General features: G+C 31.1%; 1 protein-coding gene across 2 annotated transcripts in view; it reads left to right on the top strand.

The window, feature by feature from the left end:
* LOC127705580 (caspase-14-like) overlaps window positions 1-23544 on the top strand; it is a 173909-nt gene that overhangs the window by 69362 nt on the left and 81003 nt on the right. The gene's annotated exons all lie outside the window — the stretch shown is intronic.

Genomic DNA, 23544 nt, shown 5'->3' with positions numbered 1-23544 from the left:
TATATCACAGAAGTATTAAATTGACTTTATTTTTTCTATGTTTATACCAAGAAACAAAGACATAAAAAAAAAAATTAAAAAATCGATGTAGATCGAGCGGTCCTGATTACAAGTAAACTTAGTGTTGAGCAGACCAGGCCAAAAGTTAACTTGAGATCAGATCTGGTTCGATCGGAGTTGTCAAAATTAAAGTTAACTTGTGTTAACTTATGGCAGAACTGGTTTCGAAGTTAACTTATATCAACAGCGGACCTGTTTCCAAGTTAACTTTTTCGGCAGACATAAAAACAGTCCTAGGACCAAGTCCGCTTTTCAAGTTAACTAGATTGTAGTCCTAGGACTGGTCAGAGAAGTCCAAAATCCTGTCACAGGTTAACCTTGACCAGTCCAAATGACTGGTTATCAAGTTAACTTGCTGTACAGGTTAGGACTGCACCCATCTGTACATATAAAAATACGATTATGGAAAATTATTAAATACGAGAACATTGTATGCTCATTTTGCAATGTCAATTGTACCGATGGCATTCATGGTAATAAATGAAACATAACAGACAAAGGTATTATATATTTACCTTAATGAGTCATCCATTTTGTTTTTAAGGAATGTAAATCTTGTTTCTCCAAAACTGAAAGAAAAATATTTGGCTATCAAATTTAAATTTAACATTACATATTTGATTTCAAACTGTGAAAACACTTCGTTTATTGTGTAACCTTTGCAGGTTTATTCAGTCCACGTCTACTTATTTGTCTATTTCGAAACAAACTAGTGAATTACTAATCATGGGGACCAATCAGCCCCAAAAAATGTAGGCCGCCAAGCGGAAGAAGTACATAAGAACCTTAAAAATCGAAAAAAAAGAAATTGAAGGGTTGTCAATTGTTTTAATCAATTCAGGCAAATCAACACAATCATAAAAATTGATAAACATTATTTTTGTAATGCCATCTTTAACCTTGTCAGTTTTTGATTACGAATGACACAAGATAAAGAATGATGCATCACGAAACGTTAAACACTTTTGAAAATATCAGCACGAAGAACAAAAAGACAGGCTAACATTCTTAGACTTTTTCGGAATAAGAGATTCAATATTTTTCAATATTGTAACGTAAAGTTGCCACTATAACGGCACATACTTTTTATTAGCTAGGTACTGTTGCATGTATTTTTAGTTCAACCAAATGAAAGTAGCATATAGTTCAACTTTTTATCAATAATTGAGTGACTATATGCCTTTCATTAATATTAACTGCTCTAAACAGCAGTACTAAACAAATCCGTATGATGACATGGATAAAGGTGCTCATTTCCCCCTAAAGCAATAATCTCTATCATGTCTATAGTAAATAAGAAATTTTAATAATTCAAATGTATTGTTTTAACTGATCATCTATTTTTTTTTTCTTGAATAAAACATTGTCGATAAGTTAAATTTATGCTTTTTTTCTTAATGTATTCAACGAGTATATACTTACTAAACGTATTGATAAACAAGATAACAGATGTGAAGAGTGTTGTATTAGCCATTGACACATTATGGTACCAACAAACATATATCCTATCATTATATTAATATCATGAATAGGTTAAACAGGAAATAATCGTATCAGTGTCATTTGTTTCCAGGAAGAACTTAATTTACAAAAAAAAAAAAAAAAAAATTTCGAAAGCTATATTTATTCAGTTAAATATTGTTTAACACGATGACCGACATTTTTACTGACATCATTCAATTTAACGTTATTTTTTTTTTTATTAATTGAAGGATAATTTCAAACAACGTTAATACAGGTAATAACGAGTTGGATTCATGAACAAATGAACAAGCAACTAGAGTTCATGTCTATTTTCTCTTGGACATGTTAAATATAACTATATAAAGATAAATCCATACTTCGTTTTTATTCACATATACCAATGGCATGTCCATGGAAAATGACTTTTGCAAAGTAAACCACCTGTTATTAGTATCTATGCACAAATGAAATGCTCTTAAGTATATTTACAAGAGTTATTATCGGGACAACCTTTCTAATTCAATAAAAAAAAAAAAACTCTAGTATACAAAACGTAATTGTGATATTTGGAGACCAAAACGGACTTACATCGTTCAAGAGTACATTTAGTTCAATATCCATATGTACAGATAATCGTTATCTTTGAAAAGCTATGTATTTAACAATTCTGGTCTTCAATTTGGATACGAAGGACAAAACAATAAAAGATGCAAAATATAAATATGAGGAGATGTGGCATTATTACCAATGTGACAAGAGGCAACCAAATACTAAAAGAACAGGAATGTAAGTAACTACTGCTCACTGCAAGGCATTCAATAATGAGTAAAATCCGTGCCGTATAGGGGAAACTATTAACGGTCATTTGACCAAAAAAAGTGAAATAGTTCATAAGTATGGCAGACGACATACAACAACAACCCCTGGACAACAATGACAGGTTTTGAACAGGCATATTACGTAAGACGCAGGTTGAAAATTGAGGTTGCAACCTGATGCCTTGCCTGGAGCAATGATTTAGGAGAATAACAAAATTCTGGTCTCAATGTTTTGTTTTCAGTGCATTGCTCTTTATGTTGTTTGTCATTTCTTTGTTTTTGTTTTTGACCATTGTGTAATAGATTTGCACCAGGCATATATGTGTGGCTCGCTTTGTATCTCACCATTTAGGAATGAAAGATTGTTAATTTTAAAAATCTGTATTTAGACCAATTCTTTGTACATACACTTCAATAAAATTTACAGGCTAACAAGAGTTTTTTTTTTTTTTTTTTAATAGTGCAAAAGGCATGTCAGACAGTTACTTAAATCATGTTACTATCTATAACTATTTTTTTTAACATTTAATAAAATTAAGTGTACTTTTTGTGGTTCTTTTTTATTATAGATTTCATCACAATATCTAAAATCAGATTATGCACTGGAACTACTAGTTGATATCCTAAAATGTTATTCAAAATATTCTATACATATAAACACATTTTGTCTTAGTTTTACCACCACACTACTTAAGAACATATGTTACGGGTTTACGTTTAAAAGCAAATTTAATTAAAATAAATGATGTTGATATTATATGAATTGATACATACCGATAGATAACGGGAAATATTTATTATTCACATCTCCTATTATCAAATATCGGATAGTGTATCAACGTTTATCACCCTTTATGTTTTTTATTACTAGTTAGATATATACAAAATCAATAGTCTCAACACATGGTGATTGCTTTGAAAATGAAAGGCGAAAGATACCAAAGGGACATTCAAACTCATAGGTCAAAAATAACTGACAACGCCATTGCTGAAAAAGAAAACAAATGAACAGACAAACAACAGTACACAAAACACAACAAATTATCTGCTAGTAATTATAGAAGATAAATTTTGTTCCTTTTTTGATATTCTAATTGTTCCTACAGAGAATTTTGTACAAACTCTTCTTCTTTTGTTGGTACAAGTTAAATTTGTAATTCTGTTCAAGCCTTGTCGACTCCTTCCGAAAAGAGGACAAAACAGGTTTAACCCCTCCGCATGTTTATGCCTGTCCAAAGTCAGGAGCCTGAGGACTTTGTAAATCTTGTAAGTTTTTTTTAATTTTAGTTCATTTATATGTTTTGGAGTTTAGTGTGACATCCATTTTCATTAAACTAGTACACATTTTTGTTTAGGGGTCAGCTGAAGCCAGCCTCCGGGTGCGGGATTTTCTCGCTGTGTTGAAGACCCATTGGTGGCCTTCAGCTGTGTTCTGCTCTTTGGTCGGATTGCTGTCTCTTTGACACATTCCTCATTTCCATTCTCAATTTCATTTTACATTTGTTTGTCCGGTCCAGATATACAAGGCTTTCACTATTTATTGTTTAGTATTTTCTGATAGTTTATTCATTTTTAAGTTGTTTTTTTACGACCGTCGAGTCAATGTTGATTTCAGCCATTTAATATATTTGTCAAGATCCAACATTTCCAGCCGTCCAAATATATGTGTAAAACATAGTATTTCTCTTTTTATTTTGTCAATTTTTTTTCCAAATGAATAAAAAAAAAACAACATTCTATCAATTAGTTTTTTTTTAGAATTGTTGCATGGTGCTTGTAATTTTAAAACAGATTGATACGTTATGAAATAATTAGTGTCTTGATGATTGCTATTTTCTACCTGGTGTTGATGTTTGCTTATGCGACATTTTTGTCATATTTCATTTAAAAAAAAATTCTCGGATAGTAATTTAAAAGTTCGATTTCATACAAATTGACCGAATAGTTTATACCTAGTAGTGTTGTAAACCTACTGGAATCCCATTCCAACCCCTTATTCACACACATTGTGTTTTACTATATTTCTTTTTGCTTATCCACACTACCGGTATTTCGTCCAGGTTCATATTGATACCAGAAACTTCAACATGTTTTTGCAGTAAGCGAAGTGATGTGTGATCTGCGTATTGTGATTTTAAACATTGTGAATCATCAATTTCAATTCCTTTAATTTCTTTTTGTTTTCTAATTATGATTCCTTAAATTTCTACACACGAAAGACAGACGAATCTGACAGGAACAGTTTTCAGAAACTGCTGAACTAATATTTGTTTAAGAGGTGTTTTCTCCGATATGTCTATCGGGAATTAAATCTGTCTGATCTTTGTTAATAATAATGGCTAAAACAGATTGTTTACGCTTTGATATACAGCTTGATGATAGTTTATATGTAGTTTTTGATAAATTTATAAATCGCCAGTTTTTCATGACTGTCTAGGTTTATCGCCTTTTGGTAAACAAGCAATAATACCCTGTTGTTAATTTATTGACAGTCCAACCCTTTTAAAACCATTAATTATAGAAATGTTCTTATATGTGTCCAAACGAATTAAAATAATATTCCACTTCTTCAATCCATTGCATTTTTTATCTGATAAAGCATGTAACGTACTCCATAATTTTGACTTGTCGTATTATATTTAAATTTCTTTCTTTTTTTTTTTTAATTCTGTTAATATTTCTCTGTTGAAACATGTTGAATGCTTTTTTCCAGTCTTTGCATTTCTTCTGATAACAATTTTCCTGTTCATCTCTTTCCTTCTATTTAAAAGATGAATTTGAAATTTTTTTCTTTTAATTTTAGGTTGCATTTCTGTAAATATAGACAATACAATTTCCCATAGGAACTCCCTTTACCGCTAAAACTGTACCACTTTTATAATGAAGTTTCGTGAAAAATTATATCTTAGAATGAAAAGTTGATATGCACTTCTATTTTATTCAAAAGTCAAAACAAATGGCTGTGCGGCATATTTTCCACATTTATATGTCCCAAACTTCTAAGAGTTTAAACTTATACTTAAGTTCTGTACTACCCCTACCTTCACTTTAGATGACCCTCAGAATTCAAAATTCCCTGCAACCTAGTGTAAATATACTGGTAACATTCCCAAGTAATGTCTCTGTGAGATGAAACAGAGATCATATCTGAGAACCAGTACGTAAACAAACAAAGTATCTTTGAATATTATATATCTTCCCAAAAGAGGCGTGGTTTGTGAAACAACTGCATTTACAAAGTGCAACCTTCAGTAAGAAATATTTTTAAAAAGAGTTGGTCGTTTATAGTAAATTATGTATCTGTTTTAATTTGTCTCTCTTATATGCTAATGATGCATATTGGAATTTAACTTTATGTATAATGTCTTTTATAGTATTGGAATATTCAATATCATGTAAAATTGAACTGTCACATTTCCATACTCCTCTTCCAATTATGAAAGCATTCCTCTTCAAGTGCAATATTATTCGGAAATGATCGGATCTATAACTGTTGAGAATTTGTACATACTCTTATACCTTTTGAATAAGGTCTTGGGACATTGAAAAACAATATACTCTTGCTTGTGTTATGGTATTAGTTTTTTTCGATTGATTTTTTTCATTCTGGGTAACTTTTCATAAAGAAGTCTGTTTAATTATTAATTGCTATTAAGTCTTGAACTTTCTCCTTACCTTTTGGGTATTTACATTTTGATAATTATATGTATCAAGACCTCGACTTTTGACTAAATTATAATCTCAAGTTATGACAACGAACTGGTTTTTAAAGTTTTTTTTATCTTTTCACCTAATGTTATATACAAATCTTGGGAATCTTTGTTTTGAGCCGGGTCCGAATGGGGTTTACATAATATAGAATAATGATCTAAAGTTGCAGAATAAAGGACCAAAAACATAAACAACAGGGAAAAAGGGAAAAAAAAAAAGAATAAAGAATAATGAAATGCCAAAATCGGAGGAATAGAGAAAAATGGGCAAAAAAAGATAAAGAATAGAGCAAAATGGTACAAGAAATTAAAAAGAATAAGGAAATAAATCACCCTCAATACATATAATAAATCTAGGCTTATTAGGGTCTATGTCTGTGGTCATCTTTTACAGTTTATGTATTTTATACTCAATGTTTTTGTAAATGCAATTGCTACCCCTCGTTGGTTTGCTGTAAATTAGTCAAAAATGGACTGTCCTCCCGATAGAGTTTTCATGATATTCAATCATTTCCGAAAAAGTATATTTTGTAAGCAATCTATGTTACAAATTTACCCTTTTTTGATTTAACTAAGTCAAACACATCTTTCCGATTCGTTTTTGAACTAAGACCTTGTTGTATGAGACAATTTTATATCATTATAATTACTAATGTTCAGGTAATATTACATTTTGATAACAAATAGCAATCTGAAATTTTTAAAATACACGAGCTATCTATAGACCAAAACGTATTGGTAAAATACAAAAATGTGATCAAAGAAACTTTTTACGACCAGCAAAAAATAAAGTATTGGTGTTGATCTATCATTTTGACAAAAATAACTATATCCAATGCACATTAAAAAAATGGGAAGTCCGTACAAAATGACAAAATCAAACGATTTCAAGCAACGTAAAAAGTGAAAAACAACTGTCATTATCCTGACTTGGTACAGACAATGTTTATAGAAAATTATGGGTTCAACCTGGTTTTATAACCAGCAAAATCCTACACTTTATGTCGGTTGTTTATAGTTTTGTTATATTGAAAATTTTGGGTGAGCAACCTTAACAGACATAATCGGTTAAACCCGTTCCATCCGTGTGTAAATCCGGTACATTAAACTCGTTTAATAATCGTCTGTTTCGAGATCAGTCAATGTACTTATATACTTATAAGGGTATCAACCTGCTTAAACTTTGATAGCACATATATATATATATATATATATATTGTTAGTTTAAAACTAATAAATCCTTTTTAAAAAATATAAGTAGGTTTAAAGTTGAACAGTATTCATCATTTTATAATAAACGTGTGTTATTTAAAAAATGAAGCTATTGATTTTCATAGGCGTATTTTCCAGCAGTCTTGGGATATACAGGCACCGACAAGTTCGTGCAGTTACCAATGGGGACTATAGCGCAGTTGATGTAAGTAAATAACTGTGCTTTGTCGTTGAATAAATCCTATAATATAATAAATAATATAAAAAATTAGATCAATGTGTTCAACACAATTATCGATATTTTTCAATTTTATGACAATGAGAGACACAGTAGTATTAAATATGTATTGAGATTGCGCTAAAGCTAACTACAATGCATCATGGTTATGATTTGTAGTAGTCTTTTGTTCACTAGTGTCCATTATCAACATACAAGAAAGGCGTGAGATACCAAGGAAATTCCAAACAAACTAGTCATTTTGGGGACCTTTATAGCTTGCTGTTTGGTGTGAGCCATGGCTCCGTGTTGAAGGTCGTACTTTGACCTATAATTGTTATTTTTTTATACATTGTAACTTGAATGGCGAGTTGTCTTATTGGCACTCATACCACATCTTCTTATTCGTATCATAAGTCTATGACTGACTGACAATGCCATTGAAAAAATGAAAAATGACCAAACCAATGCAAAAGACAAACAAAAGCATAAAAAAATAAAGATAAACATTAAAAGACTCTGCAACTACGAAATCGATTATTTATATAAAAATCAATCACACCATATATTAGAGTTGTTTGAAAAAAAAAATTAAAACAAAACTTTCATACTTTAAAAATTTCAGTACCGCTCAAAGAAGAATATTTGAGAGCCAATTCAAGGATGTATTAGAACCGAAACAATTAAAGCGCTGTATGACCAAAACGAGCCTTAACATAATAGCCGAATCATTCTCGGGCCAACTTTACTTGAGGGTGCTGAAACCTTAGTTTCTTAATAATTTTTAATTTAGAAACGTACAATATAAGTAAGGATTGTCATAAATTATGGCAATACTGAGGTACTGACTAATAAGCTGATGATACCCTCGGAGACTGCTAGTCCACAGCAGCGGTATCTACCCAGTGCTCTCAAAAATGAAAATAACACTTTATAAATTTGAAAGAATACACTTGACATATTAGGCAAATTGAGCCGCTTTTAACAAATGTGCTACCGAATGGTAATCTAACGGATGGAGTCATGTTAATTTCATTTTTTTTGTACCAATAACCCAATTACCCGCGATTCTTTTAGTCTGAAATGGCGAAATCATTTTTATCAATAGTATCTCAAGTAAAGCAGGAGTATAGTTTCGTGTATATATTGCAAGATTGACTTCAGCAGCTCCTCTGTAGGATATGAAACTCTTTGAATAGATCTGGCAGATTGTAACAAAAAGAAAAACTTTAGATCCATTATTATTCTTAAAAATATATTATGAACCTTACAAATTAAAATGTTCGAATAATCTACGAACTGGTACATTAGACGTGTTGGTTATTTGTTCTTGTCTTTTGTTAGCCTGCGCAATTTCAACATTTAAAGAATCATTGCATCCAATAGTATAGACACACTGCTGTAAGTTGAGGGTTTTATGATATATTACAACACTAAAAGTGAACAGTGCGAGACTAGTTCGAAGTTATGTTCTTTTAGCGTTGTTATCTCTCCTGGCCAAGAAAACTTCAAAGAGAGTATTTCATTTTATACAGAATGCGAAATGTTATCACCAATAACGGAAGTAAAGAAACTAAACATTCATAACAAATAAACAAACAAAGAATGAAATAAAAGTTAAACTATTACGACATACGAGACTGGTTAATATACTTTTAAAAACAAGTTTAGCAATTCAGCATCTGTCTGACCGATTCGCATTTCAATTTTATGTCTTTTCTTTATCTTCAATAATTTGTGTATTCAAACGTACTACAGGTTTCTTGGTCAATTACAGACAGCTACTCTGTTCGCAAACTTCAAGGGAAGAGGTCAAAAAGTCACCATATAAACAATTTGTGCACTTTTGCCTAGTTCAAAAATGCATACCACGTACATAATTAACGAAGAGATGAATTTTATGGCATAATTGATTACATATGAACAGAAACCTGTTTTCCCTTACCCTAAATGAGGAAAAAATTAATAAGGACAAGTTTTTATCCCACCAACATTTTATCATATTCTTTTAGTTTCTTTATTCAATTCAGCATCCTTTCAAACAGTAATGCTGTCAATTAGAGATCATTTGGAACATTTTTACAAAGATTTTACCCTCAATCATCTCAAAGGAAATGTTGCAAAACCTTTTTTGGGTGGTATATGTCTTCTTAATTTTGTAAGATACATGAACAAAATATTCATGTAACCATAGTAATGTGATAATTCTACTTTCATGCTCGAATGACCCATCAAAACTGTTTGATCCTAGTACCTTTTCCAGACATTTTGACAACTCTAAATACTTCCAATGTATACCTTCTTTGTATTCGTCGTAATAGTCACAGGAAAACAGCACGCACTTAGAGGAAATGATAAGTTTTTTACTTTCTACTAAAAGATGTATTAGCATTAAAAACCCCATTCAATGTAATACCAGTGGTTGGAAAAGTTGTGGTACTTATGGTTTGTATTTTACATTGTTTTAAACATACATCAAAATATAACATATCTTTAACTAAACTATGAAATTAGCCACATATCAGAGAAATTTGCACGTATAATTATGTGAAGAAAATGTCAGTCATTCTTCCTTATCGTCAATATATTTTTTAGTGAAGGAGCTAATGCATTTATGATCGAACAATGAGTGTCATAATATACATGATATAAACAGAATCTTTAACCAATATGATAAAGAGAAAATGTTGAAAAATTCTTGAATTAGTGACACCTTTTTATAACGATGTTTCAAACACGATCACCTTATAGTTACAATTGTAACTCAACGTTCCTTGATGTTAACCATACACAAACGATAAGTTTTTCTTTAATTAATATTTTGTCCTTATGTTAGTGAAATCAAACATCGATATTGTCTTTTTCAGAGTTATCTCGAAAAATTTGGTTATATGTCAGCCGCTAAAATGTTGAAATTACATACAACTACTGAGAGGACTACTGCTCTAAAGTAAGTTCTAAATGAAATATGAACCGATTTTAGCTTTTAATATGATAGACAGTAATTTGCAATTCTCCCAGTGGGATTTCATCACTAGCTGTTGAGACGATATATCTTTTTCATTGTTGCATCCAATAAAATACATTCATAAACCACTGTATTTGAGACGCAAATTAAAAAAAAAAAAAAAACATTGTGTAATAATAGGCGGCTTAGAAATGTTTTTAGACTCAGGAAAACATAGGAAAATATCAAGTTGCTGAGAAATGATTTTATCACATAACCTAGGAAAACATTGGACAATATCAGGATGCTTAAAATGTTTTTATTACATAGCCTTAGAAAACATTGGGCAATATTATTAGAAATATTTTTTTTTATAGTAAAGCCTAGGTATACTCAGAAGAGTTAACTTTAAATAAGTCAAGGAAATGTCAAATGTGGACATTCTTAATGTTCATTGGTTTATTAAACTACCATAATATTTAAATCTGAAATACAGGTTTGCAGTAGACTGATATATATATAATATACCAATACTAATAATTAACTCTATTTGCAGGTCCTTTCAGGAGTTTAACAATATCCCAATTACTGGCAAAATAGATCCCAATACAATAAACAAGATGAATACACCAAGATGTGGCGTTCAAGATATGGAACCCGGCGTAGATGGTTTACCTAAACCATTCGAAACTGGTGATTACATATGATTTTCTCAATTCTGTACGAACTAAAATAATAATGCACTTCCATTCTGTTAACTTGTTTTTGTCATTTATCTCTTGTTTAGGGATTGAATAGACGAATGGATGGAGAGAGAGAGAGAGAGAGAGAGAGAGAGAGATAGAGAGAGAGAGAGAGAGAGAGAGAGAGAGAGAGAGAGTAGGTGGATAGATAGATAGAGAGATAGATATATATAAAGATAGATAGATAGATAGATAGATACATAGATAGATAGATAGATAGATAGATAGATAGATAGATAGATAGATAGATAGATAGATAGATAGATAGATAGATAGATAGATAGATAGATAGATAGATAGATAGATAGATAGATAGAGACGAAAGGGTAAATGAGCCTTGAAGACTTTAGTAAAATAAATAAGTTGTTTGTTTGCAAGCTGGAATTGTTATAATACCTTATTAATCAACTTTAAGGTATGTTTTATTTTATATTTTTATGGCGATAGACGATTATATATAAAATTATTTGTCCTGTACTTACCTCTAGAAATTTGCTATGGTAAGGTGAGTAGGCTTTTATGAAAACAAGTGACATTTTTAATCAAGTAACATTTTTAGTTTCGTTATTTATGTATCTAGGTTAAGCAGAAAATATTTAATTACAAATAGTTCAATAAACTCACGACGAATCATCTGAAAAAAGTGTTGTTAGTTATCAGATCTAAACAAACATATAGATGAAAATGTTATTATGAGAATTAGTTTATCTCAATAAAAGAGATCTCTTCAGTTTTTGAACAGGTTAATGATATAACTGTCTAACCTTCTAACCTACAACAAAAACCTTAGTCCGAACTCTTTGCTTTAGAAATAATCGATCCATCTCCTTCAGACATTATATACGTGAGGGTACAGATGTGTCCCATTACCCATTTTATCAATCTCGTGTTATGAAGAGTGGGCAAAACTATGAATATATATCTGTAAATCATAACTGTACCTAAATATTGCAACAAAAACCATGAAAATGTATTAATTTACCTTTAGGAATTAAATCTAATGGAATTTCTTTTTAGTATGTTATATTCTAATTCGTCTACCTCTAACGAACATAAAGTATTCATAAAATAAATACTAACACTTGTTTCTGAAACCACTTTGCCCGCATTCGCAGACAGTGACTGAAAAATTATAATTAAAGCCCATCACGTTACACTGACCTCTGCATTGTACACGACAGTCTAATAAAAAAAATCCGAAGTTATACCAATGCTTGTACCAAGTCAGGAATATGACAGTTGTTTTCTATTCGTTCCGATGGTTGGTAATGTCTAACATTTGAATTTTGTTAGTTTTTACGGACTTCCCCTTTTTGAATTTACCTTGGAGGTATTTTTTTTAATTTTTGTATACTTTTTCATCATGTTTATGTGTATTAATATATTTAAATATAGATTAATACACATGATAAAAACAAAACAAAATAACATGCATTTCACAGTTGAAGGACGAACTACTGTGGATTCATTGTTTTTCGTTTGATACCAATTTTCGTGGGTTTCGTGGGTACAGGTGATCCACGAATTCAAATGTTAAAAAATTTACAAATTGTCTATTGGCTTTGTATGCAGAGAATATCCCCGAACATGCAAGTGTTCCTCATTCTACAAAAATTGATACCCACGAAATAAATGAACCAACAGTACCTTTTTGTAACTTAGCTGCCTCAAAAACGAACGGCGTCTTATGTGTTTGCATATGAACAAGTGCAAAGTCATGTCAGTGATCAATGTGACTTGATATTGTGTCTAAACAAGTCAAAAAGTCTGTTCAGTGATCAATGTGACTTGATATTGTGTCTAAACAAGTAAAAAGTCTGGTCAGTGATCAATGTGACTTGATTTTGTGTCTAAACAAGTACAAAGTCTGGTCAGTGATCAATGTGACTTGATATTGTGTCTACACAAGTAAAAAGTCTGGTCGGTGATCAATGTGACTTGATATTGTGTCTAAACAAGTAAAAAGTCTGGGAAGTGAACAATGTGACTTGATATTATGTTTGGTTGTTTTCATATGAAGTTGCTATAATCACTCAAAACTCATGATACTAGTTTTACAATTGATGAGTTATAGTTTTGCTTACGATTACTGAGTCATTTCATCGTTGAATCCAGTTGACCTGTATGTAGATGAGCTTGTATCTGTTGGGGTTGACTCCTCTTAGACGTTGATATCATATCTCTTGTCTTATAAAACATACCCTTACCGCACCCCTACTCTTTTTTCGAATGTTGTGCCGTTTATCGAAATTTCTTTTTCGTACATTCCCAATTAAAGACCCTTCAATTGCAACTTATTATATGAATGTCTAATTAATTTTTCTGATCTGTTACATAGAAACAGACAAGAACGACGTGACGTTTTGTATTTTAATTATCTACGTACACATTGATACCTATTAAGTATGTAATATTTCTATTCAGATTATTACATGTATTCTATTCACTTTGTTTTATAGAGGCAAATGGGGAGTACATGTTTTTTTATGAAACCGCGAAAGGTACTGCTAATGACTACTGAAAACGGACTATATCGTACAGAAAAGAGAAAAACATTGTTCAAACGATCTCCGAGACGAATAAACGGTGCTTTTAGGGTACCAGAAACGGATAAAACATACTTCATTAAAGGTAAATTCAACGGTATTTAAGATCATTAGTAAATATTTCCAACATCACAGTTTTTTTTTTTCAATTTATTGTTTTTGGGTGTGGAACAGTTGACTGAATTCAATTTATTTGAAGCCTGAATATAAACTGAAGGATACCAAATATATGTATGTCTGTTTCAATTTTTTTTTATTTTGATATTTAGTTTGAAAGTTTACATATAAATTAACGTAACAGCACACATTATTAGGGGTCATAACCTCTTCCTTATGTTCCAAAAAGAAGATTTGATTCGGTATTAATAGTAATATCATACGAATACGGTAAAAGCTTGCAACTATACGTTTTCATAAACGTTAAGTATAGCGAGATGTTAACGTGATCATAAATGTAATGTATTTTCTGGAAAACTCATTTTGAATAATTATCGAGTTGGCAATTAAATTACATATTTCCATTTGAAACAATTCTTGATGGCTTTATTTGTTTCCGTTCTGAAATAATACTTTCTGATATTTCCTAATTATATTAATAATTTGAAAAGAAGATTTCCTTCAATCAGTTATATTACTAGATACGACAATTGAAAAAAGGAGGTATAACAATATATGATAAGGCCGATTTTTGACCCCTTGAATAAGAAAATAACAAAGAGTATAAATCTACAAATAAAATTTCCATCTGATGTTCATAAGGCATTAATCTGTCGAACATCAGTATGTATATTCTTCAATTTATTTTTTTTTATCTTTATTGACACAAGGACCTAATTTCTAACTTTTTGTGCAAAAATGAAAACAAAATCCAAAAATGGCATCAATTTGAGATCTTGTCTTAAACATATTTAGATATCAGCAAAAGCTTTCACCAAAAGCAATATTTTGATTTAAAATGCATTTCACATAAATGTCAAAGTGTGTAAATGTGACATTGATTCTATCTTGAATGAACAAGTAAAATTTTATGCTAAACTTTTTGCCACGGAAGGCTGTGACAAAACAGCGGGCGAAAAACTTTGTCAGTTTATAATAGATAAGTTAGTAAGGAAGATAAAGAAATGTTAGATAGAGATATAGATATCTGTGAAGTAGAAAAGGTACTGAAATTACTTAAACAGAACAAATCACCTGGCGAAGATGGTAAAATATCAGAATTTAATATTTTATACTGGGACATAATAAAAGACGATTCTTTAGTTTACTACAAGAAATCTTTAATGATACTATATTGAGTAACTCGCAACATAAGGGGGTCCTAACCTTACTACATAAAGAAGGAGAAAGGGAAAATATAAAAAATTGGAGACCACTAACTCTACTAAATTGTGATTATAAAATTATTGCAAAGATTCTATCTGAAAGACTTAAGATAGTATTACCTAAAATTATTCATACCGATCAAAAAGGGTTTGTTAAAGGTAGAAATATAAGCGAGGCTAACCGAATGATTCAGGACATTATAGAATATATTGACAACGAAGATGAAGAAGGAATTATATTATTTTTGGATCAACAAAAAGCGTTCGATAGGGTTGAACGGGAATGGATAGATTTTGTACTGGAGAAATTTGAATTTGGCCAGAAATTTAGAGCATGGATAAAAATGCTATTATACAATGCTACTACGTGTATTAAAACCAATGGATTTGTATCAAGATACTTTTCGATTACTCGCTCCGCTAGGCAAGGGTGTCCAATAGCGCCTCTCTTGTATATCATACAGGCTGAACCCATGGCATGTGCGATTAGGGGTAACATTGAAATAGAAGGATTAAAATTACCAGGAGAGGGAGGGAACTTTATAGAAACTAAATTATGTATGTTTTCAGATGACACCCAGGTATTTAATAAAAATGAAAAAGCTGTAGAAAATACTTTTAATATTTTGTTCCTATACGAAAAAGCTTCGGGTTCTAGAATAAACTATGACAAAACAAAAGGCTTACTTTTAGGGGCTTCTAAAAGAAAACGATTTAAATTTGATAAAATAAAATGGATCACAGGCAATGTTAAAACATTAGGGGTGTGTCATGGTTATGAAATAGATGACGATGATATTTGGAAAAAAATAATAGATAAAGTTAAGAATTGTATACACGTATGGAAAAGTAGGAAGCTTACATTTACAGGTAAAACACTTATAGTAAAAAATATGATACTTTCTCTCTGTTCTTACGAGATCGAAATACGAGGAATTCCGGATAAATATACTAAAGAGCTAAATAATATAATTTGGAACTTTATATGGGACGGAAAAATGAATCAGGTAGATAGAAATGTCTGCTGTTTGAATGAAATAAAAGGGGAGATGGGTATGGTAAGTATAGATATGTTTATAAAAGGTAAACACATAAAACTTTTATATCGTTTAATGCAGGAGCCATTGGAAAGCTTGAATGCGATCGGTTAGTATTGGCTTCGGAAATTTGATGAAAAATATAATGATGCCTTTTTTGTATGTAAATATCAAGTTTAAATGGTTTAGATATGAACCAATTACCACAAGTTTATCAGAAAATTATAAATACGTGGTCAGGATTCATTCAAAATATTGATACACCTTCAAATAAAAGTGATATTTTAAATACAAGGATATTTGGAAACTCTTCTATTCTGTTCAAAAATAAACCATTGTTATACTCTTCTTTTTTAAAAATCGATATCACAACTATCCAGGACATTTGGAATTCAGAAACTACAGATTTTATTAGCTGTAATGAAATTTATAGGAAGCTGATTGATCGGAGAAATTGTATTTCCGAATTTTCAAAAATTAAACAGGCAATTCCTAAAGATTTCGTGCAAATATTGAAATCTTGCGGAAACCAGAGTTTGCATTATGAAAGAAAATTAAAGATATCAAATGACCTTGAGATCATTAACTCAAACAACCAAACAATCAAACCATCAAAGTTAAAACTCAAATATATTCGTACAGTTTTAAATAAAGAAGTATCTCCAAAATGTCAAATTAAGTGGAAGGAAATATTTGGAAACAATATACTTTGGGAAAATGTGTGGTCGGGATTAAAACAGTTGACAATTGAAAATAATGTAAAAGAATTTCAATGGAGATTCATGCACAATATTTTATATACTGAAGAAAGATTAAAAAAAAATGAAGATATCAAATGGAAAATGCCACATTTGTCAAAATGACAACAATATAGAAACCCTGCAACACTTATTTTTCAGTTGTAGTACATCACAGTTAATTTTAAAAAATCTCAAAGAATTACTTATCAAATCAAACATAGAAATAAATAATCCTCTTGTTGAAAAGGACATTCTGTTAGGTAAAAACACGGGAATACTAAAATATGATAATTTTCTAAACATGATTATCATGTATTCTAAATGGACTGTATGAAAAATTAGGAATTCAATAAAATTTAACAAAAAGCCTAAAGCACCTCAAGATATTTATAATATATAGAAACATAACTTGAAAAATTATCTAAAAATTGTTCTTCTATTGAAAGGCATTGACATCATTGATAAGACAAAATTGGAGTTGGTGATAACGAAAATTTAGACAGTATAAGCTTGAGTCAAAGTACATTTTTTTTTTATGGTTTATTGTATAAGAACATCGAAATGATAAAAAAAGTGTTAGCCTATCATGTTTATTGTAGTAAATGCACATCTTTTGTGTAGGTATCTTATTATTTACTTACTATTTTGAAATTAAGGTATAGATCTGTTAGATGCTTCTAACATTATATGAATATATTTTTGACACTAATTTAAATCCAAGGTAAAAAGTGGACTACATTTTTATTTCCTTCTATTACCCCTGGATAGATGGTTCATTTTGTAAACAGGGACCCTTAGCTTGTTACTGGACGACTAAGGTAATTGTATACAGGAAATATTTAGGAATAAAACGTTTATATGTGATTAAAAAAAAAAAAAAAAAAAGTGTGTAAATATTTTTTGGTAATAGCAGATGTTAGAATATATGTTAACCAAAAACTATGCGAAAATTAGCATTTAAGGTCAAACACGTAAAAGAGTAGGTTCACGAATGGCTTAATTTGCCCGAAGATTTTTTATGTTGTTTTCAACCAGGTCAAAATGCTACATATATTTCCTTTTGTTTTATTAACAGGCGAAAAAAAAATTGTACGAATTCAATTCTGATAGACGACGTACAAGGAAGCTCACTATCAAAGACGGTATGCCAGAGCGTCCACGTGCTGCATTTGCTGTTAGCGAGATCAGATTCATATTATAGGAGTAAGTAGTTAACAATAGATATCTACACACATATATATTTATAAAGGACTAAAACACTTTACAATATTCCGGAGTTTTTGACCGATCCGGTCGGTCTTCTTGAATGAATGTCATTTATAGTATGTTTTTCTAATGGGTTTATATGAGTTGCAACCAATAGGTGCGTAATCAGATTTTTCAAATTCCATTTGATTTGATAAGAAAAAAATATTTTTGATAAGATTGGTTGGCAATGCAGTGCATGATTTCCTCATTAAAAAAAACCAACACACACAGACAAAAATCAGAAACAAAGAAAAAAATCAGCTCTGATTTATGTTGCTAACTAAAGTTACATTTGTTCAATTATTGATTTTCTTCAATAGTGAGTGAAATAAGGTACTTGAAAACAATTTGAATTAATCTTCCGACCAAGTCATCGGACATTTATTTTTCATTTGTAAATTATTGATATTTTAAATCTACAAAATTAATTGGAAACAGAAGAAAGTCATTTTTATGAAATATTTTGACATTTCAGAATAAGCGATCTTCTAGATCTGAATCCATGAAGTGAAAAATATTGTACTGATTTTAGCATGTTTTGTGCTTACTTTCACGAAACTTTGGTATGGCAGTTAGATTTGAGTACTTTAAGTGTCATTTTTGGATCTGTCAAATCGTTTTCAGAAGAGTTCCCAGGAATACCCTCTATGATAGATGCGGCAATGCTTTACGACACTAACACAGTTTATTTCTTCATTGGTAACTTGTAAGTGGAGCATTATTTTATTATCATTAATATTTGACTAAAAAAAAAAAAAAAAAAAAATTAACTTGGACGCTAAAACTCCGTTGCCTTATACACAACATTACTATAAAACAGATTTTTCGGTGTGCTTTAATATTTCAAAAATAATATGTTAACATGTATTAACTCGAATACAAAAATATCAAATGTATACCAAGACGTTATAAAGTTTTCTAAACGATCTTACTTTAGAAGCAAGAATTTAATTGAAAAATTGCACATTTGTGTTGTTTCATTGTTTTTGGGGCTCAAAAGATGGACGAATTCTTCAACTGCATTTGACGTTGATGAATGATATCTTGTGAAGTACAAAACCGTCATTAAGGGTGTACTTAGGTCAGGTTTAGGACTTTTTGTCAAATGTTCGGACTCCTTTTGTTTTTTTCCTACGATATAGGGTAACATATTTTGCCCCATAACACCCACTTTTCTTTTCGCATAAGACTTTAATAGCTCATTAGAGGTCATTTACCGAAATTTAAGCAGATTCTAGATTTCTTTACTAATGCTCTTTTGTTTTTTCAAATTCTAGATTTTTTTTATTTCACCTAAGTACATCCTAAAGTTTAGAAAGGCATTATTTCTTACCAGTAGGTAAACTGACATTATCAAGATGCTTGATTTCTTGATTGACAACATATTTGTTACGTTTTGATGACGTTTTTTTCAACAAACAATCGGCATTCCCATGGGCACCAACTGTGCCCTCTTTTTGCCGACTTGTTCCTTTATTAATATGAGGCTGACTTCATATAGGAAAGTCTTAGGAAGAAAGAACAGAAGTTAGCAGTATCCTTTAACTTTACTTTCCGCTACATAGATGATGTTCTTTCACGAAATAATTCAAAATTTGGTGACTATGTTGAACACATCTATCCCATCGAACTTGAGATAAAGGATACAACAGATACAGTTAAGTCTGCCTCATATCTTGATTTACATCTAGAAATTGACAATGAGGGTCGGTTGAAAACAAAACTTTCTGAAAAAAGAGATGATTTCAAGTTCCCAATTGTGAACTTTCCATTCTTATGTAGCAACATTCTAGCAGCGCCTGCATACAGAGTATATATCTCCCAGTTGATAGATACTCTAGGGCTTGTATTTCCTATCATAATTTCCTTGATAGAGGGTTGCTGCTCACAAGGAAGCTATTAAACCAAAAGTTCCAAGTGGTGAAGTTGATATCATCCCGTCGTAAGTTTTACGGACGCCATCACGAGTTGGTTGACCGTTACGGAATATCCGTTTCACAGATAATAGCGGATATGTTTTTAATGTCGCAACTACAATCCTGTCCCCTTTTCCCGATGTGACCTACCGAATTAGACTTATCACCGGGTTTGTACTAACATGAGCAACACGACGGCTGCCACATGTGGGACAGGATCTGATTAATCTTCTTGAGCACCTGAGATCACCCCCTAGTTTTTGCTAGGTTCGTGTTGCTCAGTCTTTGGTTTTCTATGTTGTGTTTTGTTTGCTGTTGTTTGTCTGTTTGTTTGTTTTTTTTTGCTTTTCTCGTTTTCGTTTTTATTTAATTGTTGTTTGTACATCATGAAAATGCATATTTGTTGATTTAAGTCAACTGATTTTTTTAACTAACAATCAGTATTAAAATGGGTATATTTCTGCATCCCTACAGGCCGACTTACTTTCATAGGAAGTAGAATACATTCAAAACCTTCCAAATAACACAAAAAATACTATCATATGTTTTGTCACTTATTAATCATAATTCAAGTGAATGCTTAAATCTTATATACCCTAGTGACTTACAATTCATATTATTAAATCTGCTTCATATTGACACAGATCGATGATTTTAAACTAGATTCTATGATTTCGGTTTTCCTACTGTCAACTTCATATTTCTAAGTATTAGGGTACCCTATGTCCAATCGTATTGCCTACATGTTTCATTTGATAGTTACATGTGTGCATGTTCACATTATACGGATTTCATTTACCGGGCTGGGCTCTTAATACAAACATTGCCATAACACAGTTAAGAAGTAGAAAGAATGAAATCGACATAACAGAAGTTTTATTTTAAAAAATCAAGAGTTTGTTGACTGACACGATGTATCTGTGTCTCAACTCATTTGTTGCATGTTGTCGCGTTCTTAGATCTTTAGAAACGAGAATTGTCGTCTTATCTGTAAATTTATCGATAAGTACAAAACATGTACCTGTATTATTCTAAGTGTAACGTTTCTTTACAGTTTGGATACGCATGGTGGTTGAAGCATACATTGCACGGAATATTTTTCATGAAAACACGAACATTGTTTTATTGAAATATTCTGTTTAGAACTAGTAAATCAGTTTAAATTAGAGGAGCATCTCACTCATGCGACGCTCTTCTGCCTTTTCCGGATTTCGCCTTTACTTTGGTGCCTTTTGGTTTGATCAGCTCTTCCAAGCTTGTTTTAGAATTTGAATTTTTTATATTGTTTTACTCAAGCACTATTTAAGATATAATGTCGAAATGCATATCTAGTGCAGTTACATTGGTTCTGTTAATGTTAATTTCCTGTCGACGCTCCCTGCCGTGATTCATTTGGAGTCCCTGTGATTCCCTCTGGTTTGTTACCTTGATTTGTATGTCTTTGTGGATTTATGAGATTTGAACATCGATGAAACACTGTTTGCTGAAATGTTCTTCCTGTGGAAAAAAAAAATCAGAAAGGATTGATAACACAAAAATAAAGTTTAAACCCGCCAGATATGCATTTTTATGTGTCTGTTCCTGGTCAAGACCCTCGTGAGTCGCTATCTCATATCCCATCTAAATATATTTTGTTGATTGTTTTATTTTTATAGCTTTATTTTGGGTTTTTTTTATGTTAATGAACATTTGATTTATAAAAGATGTACACATCAATCAACCGATAATTGGACTTTATTATTTGCACATGTACTTCTAACTTCTGTATCTTTGTGTTATTAGTCTATCAACATGAACAAAATCATTCATTGACTTTAAATGCTGTTTCCGTCAAATCCACTAAAAAGGTCCTTGTTTTTAACTCATATTCAAAACCATTTTTTAACTTCAAGCGTGATCTCCTATTATCATTTAACAGATAGAATAAATGTTTAAATCATTTTTCTCGTTTGAAATGTTTAACATTTGTCATTTCGGGGCCTTTTATAGCTGACTATGCGTTATTAGTTTTTGCTCATTGTTGAAGGTCATACGATGACCTATAGTTTTTAACTTATATGTCATTTGGTCTCTGGCGGAGTGTTGTCTCATTGGCAATTAAACCAAATCTTTTCATTTTTATACCAATTGTGTATGACTAGTCTGACAGGCTATTCTGCACGTAATGTGAACAATTGTATCTAGTTAAACTTATGATTAGTCAAGACTATTCCAGATGAAACAGGAATAAAGATAACCTCCATCTCTGAATATTGTTATATATCGATCTTCCATTGATTTTATTCTTTATATTTATCCAAAAACACAAATATTAAGTTAAAAAGGAGAACAACAAAACTGAATTCCAAAGGGTAAGTCCATAAAAACTGACAAAATCAAACGCTATCATTCAACGAAACAAGTGAAAAACAAATGCCATTTTCAAACCGATCAACATTTTAGAGTCCTGTATTAGGTTCATTCTGTAAAACTGGAGCGGTACCAGGTAGCAATCAGTCCTACATGAGTCGGGCATAATTTCGCACGTGCCTAGACACGTCTAAATTCTGTTATGTACCTCAGCAAATTACAAAGACAAATATCTTTTTAATAAATTCTGAGATTTAAAAAAGATACAAAGAGTTGGCAAATGGTTTTTTGTGATTTTATCATTTCCAAAAAATTTAACAAAAATGTCGAACTGCAATGTAAATTAAAAAAGTAGGAGGTCTATAAAAATTGACAAAATCAAACGTTAAGCTTTATTAACCAACGAATCGAATGGAAAACAAGTGTCATTTTCCTGACTTGGTACAGACATTAACAACAATTATGCGTTTTGAACAACAGCATAGTATTTGAAATCAAAAATGAATTCCAAAATGATAAAATCAGTATTATTCGAGATTGTGTATGTCAACAGTTATAATAATTCTGGTTATCGGTAAGCTTTTCTGTGCACAGACATTCTGCCTCTGCACAATGAACAGTTATATCACTGACTGTATTGTGCTTGTTTGTATCTTTTTCTGTAAATGGACGTTCTAATTGTGAACAATTTACTATCGCATCAGTGACTGCATCGTACTTGTGTGTGTCAGCACGGAATATCATTGGCATGTAAGTGTTCTGGGTTGCAGTGTTCTCATATTTTGGCGCGGTAGAACGTGCTGTCATTGATATATATGGATTTTAGTTGACTGTTTTCTCATACTTAATTGAATTAACAAATGTAACTAGTGCTGGAATATTGTCGCTTCTTCTTTTCTCTATAACAGATTCGTTTATCGTTTTGCACTTTTCATTGACACACGATATATTTGTGGGATTACATTTATCATCCGCAATTGTATCGTAATCAGCCTCAATGCGGCTCATTCTTAAGTTGTTGTGTTGAGTGTTTTGTTGCAGACGATTTTTCCTTAATCTTCAGCATAACCGGTTTCCAATGTGTATGCTCAGCATGACCAAACTTGGCCCAAGTGTTACACTAACAAAAATAACTGATCCAAGAGCATATCCCAAGACAATTCCTCCCCCTGACAAATCTACAAATAGATGATGTTGTATATTACTACTGCAATC

Source organism: Mytilus californianus, unplaced genomic scaffold (genome assembly GCF_021869535.1).
Source record: "Mytilus californianus isolate M0D057914Y unplaced genomic scaffold, xbMytCali1.0.p SCAF_6, whole genome shotgun sequence".
Classification (NCBI taxonomy): Eukaryota; Metazoa; Mollusca; class Bivalvia; order Mytilida; family Mytilidae; genus Mytilus; species Mytilus californianus.
This window is presented reverse-complemented; position numbering and strand designations above follow the sequence as displayed.